The 2995-nt window shown below is 48.7% G+C and overlaps 1 non-coding gene across 1 annotated transcript; it reads left to right on the top strand.

Annotated features, from left to right (window-relative positions):
- The first annotated feature begins 940 nt into the window (after nucleotides 1-940).
- On the top strand, nucleotides 941-1013 carry TRNAR-CCU (transfer RNA arginine (anticodon CCU)). Its single transcript has one exon. It is a non-coding gene; the product is annotated as a tRNA-Arg (tRNA).
- Nucleotides 1014-2995: the final 1982 nt, after the last annotated feature.

Here is a 2995-nt window from a genome sequence, read left to right as displayed (position 1 = left end):
CAGAAACTCGGCCAGTATCTTTCCCTTGAATGCAATCCAGCCATTTCATGGAGCTCGTTAGCTCTCCCGAGGTATTAGTTTATGGTTTCTTGAATCATGGGGTCACCATAACAAAATGAGCAGGGGCTAATTTGTACCCAGACGCAAGTTTCTACTCTTGGCAAAACTTGTGCTATTTCATCCCCCAAAACTTACTGTAAAGAAACTCGACCACAGTTTGTGGGATGTTCAACGTGACGGCAAGTTAAGCTGTAATTCACATTTTGCTTTGCTAAATAAAGCTTACCTTATCGCAACCGGGGTGAGATTTAAACACATTTCTCAGTCCCGAGTTTGCGTGCATTCATATCTGGAGGTTGAGATTTCATGGAACTTGGAGAGGTAATAGCAGGGATCTTTTTTTTCCCCTCTTGACATCTTTCTGGCAAAACCTTATTTTAAATATCCTTATATATATACTTTTATGCACTTGGGCTACCACTCCTTAACCTAAATAAATTCCTCTAAGTGAAACTCTGATACCAAAGGATGAGAAACTTAAGGTTTTCATGTATAATCTGAAATTGCCCTTTGCAAAGCCTGTTCCAGTCCGCACAATTTGGTGTGGAGCGATGCCTGTCTGCCCGGGCCCTCAGCGCTCCAGATGTTACCAGCCCCCGGTGTCTTCAACCCAGCAGAGCAAATAAGTCAACCCTTCAATCTGCATTTCTTTAGCTGTAGGTAGGTTTTACAGTTTTCCTAAGTCTATTGATTTTCTTTTCCAGTTTTATTGAAATATAGTTGACATACGCCACCGTGTGAGTTTATTAAGGCGTACGACAGAATGATTTGATATATACGTTATGTGTTACAAAGGGATCACCACAATACAATCAGTTAACATTCATCACCTCGCATAGTTATGATGGCTTTTTCCTTATAAGGAGAGCCTTTGAGGGGCGCCCGGCTGGCTCAGTGGGAAGAGCGTGCGACTCCTGATCTCAGGGTTGTGAGTTCGAGCCCCGTGTCGGGTGTAGAGAGTACCTGAATAAATATTTCTCAGAAACAGAACCTTGAAGATCTACTCTCTCAGCAACTTGCAAACACACGATACAGCATCGTTAATCACAGTCATCACGTTGTACAACGTTTTCCAAACTGAAAGGCTGTTTGTATTTCTTCTGTTAGTTGCTTGCCCTATTCATCACCCATTTTTCTACTGGGTTATTTGTCTTTTTCTCACCTATCTTTAAATGCCGTGTGGAGGGGTATGCGTGCATCTTCTGTCGTCTTGACGAGATTTGAAAGCGTTCTATATTCCATCCTTTTACGTATGACCCAGCTCTGTTCTTCTTATCCATCATTCCTCATATAAAAAGACACCACAAAGTAGATCGTTTGTTCTGCCCATTCTACAGATGGCAGGAATGGGACTCAGAGAGGTTCAGCGCATGAGAACCGACTCTAAACCTGGATGGGGCTCTCGAGTCCCACCCGTGTTGTGTTGTCCTCAGTCCCCTGAAGGCTCATGGCACAACTTCGCTCCTGCAGCCACGGCTGCCACAGGGCTTCAGGCTGTGCAACCAGCTTCCACTTATTTGACCCGGAAACACCCAGGCCCAGACAGCGCCAACAGCCCCGAAAATGCTCTCTTTCCCCTAAAGTCCTAATCTAGAAACAAGCTGGTGTAAAGTCCTATCCCCTGAAATTCACGGAGTTGCAGTTTCCAAGAATCTCTGTGTTCTAAGCAAGGGGAAAATATGATGACGCTTCGGTTTGTCTTGGGTTCAGACCCCAGAGACCAGTGCTGGGGACCGAGACAGTCCTGAAGCGGGTCTGCCTCCCGTTGGGTATTCGCCACAAGCCCCGGAGCGCTCTGATCGTCATCCCAGAGTCGTCCCTGCAAACATCCCCCAGAGGGCTGAGGCTGAGTGGATGGACTGGACGAATCGTGCTATTAGCCATCCATCCACGCCAGCCGACTGAACTGCTTGGGGGAGGCGCCACGGGAAAGCTGCGACTCACGAGGCGCCCTGCTTCTGGGCGGTGGTCACACCGAGCCAGCGTTTGTCCCTTTCGGAACCACCACTGCTCTTCAGGGAGTGGACATCTGCGCCCCGGGGGCGAGCGGCCCCACCTGGTTATGAAAGCCCCTGGGCAGGTGCAGGTACAGGGAGGGGACCCCAGGGGACCTGCGCTCCAGCGCTGGCTTCGGGGATTGTCAGGCCACCTTTGCCTTTTGCTTACACTCCAATAGAACACTATGCTTGTGAATTTAAATCATGCAAATCTGAGGGGTGTCTAGGTGGCTCAGCGGGTTGAACCCCCAGCTCTTGATCTCAGCTCAGATTTTGGTCTCAGAGTCGTGAGTTCAAGCCCTGCATGGGGGTGCATGCTGGGCACGAAGCCTGCTTCAGGCAAATTTTAAATAGCATAATATTTTTTATCTTTTTAACATTTGTTTCTTTCTTTTGAAAGAGAGAGAGTAAGCAGGGGAGGGGCAGAGAGAGAGAGAGAGAGAGAGGGACGGAGAACAAATCCTAAGCAGTCTCCACTCTGCAAGCACAGAGCCTGACACAGGGCTCGATCTCATGAACGGGGAGATCATGACCTGAGCGGAAATCAAGAATCCCACACTTAACCGACTGAGCCACCCAGGCGCCCCCTGAAAACAGCATATTTTTAAAGGAATATATTTTAATGATGTGCAAAAGACTTGAAATAATTCTGTGCCTTAAAGTCAAAACATCGTGACTCACATAATTTTAAGTCAGGCCAGTCGGAAGAATCTGAAACCGTGTTCCTGTCCTTGCCGCCTGGTGGCGCCATGTGCACAGGCGGACAGCCCCTCCTGAATTCCTGGGGTGGCGGGGTGGGGGGGGCGGGCAGGTGTTACTCTAGCACGATGCAAACCGGAACCACTGTCTAGCTTCAAGAGTGAGTGCTTGTCCCAAAGGCTTCCTTCCACGCGTGTCACTACGGCTGCTCCGAGTGACGCTTCTCTTCCTGCCACTGA

Source organism: Herpailurus yagouaroundi, unplaced genomic scaffold (assembly GCF_014898765.1).
Source record: "Herpailurus yagouaroundi ecotype Mexico unplaced genomic scaffold, PumYag 202, whole genome shotgun sequence".
NCBI lineage: Eukaryota > Metazoa > Chordata > Mammalia > Carnivora > Felidae > Herpailurus > Herpailurus yagouaroundi.
This window is presented reverse-complemented; position numbering and strand designations above follow the sequence as displayed.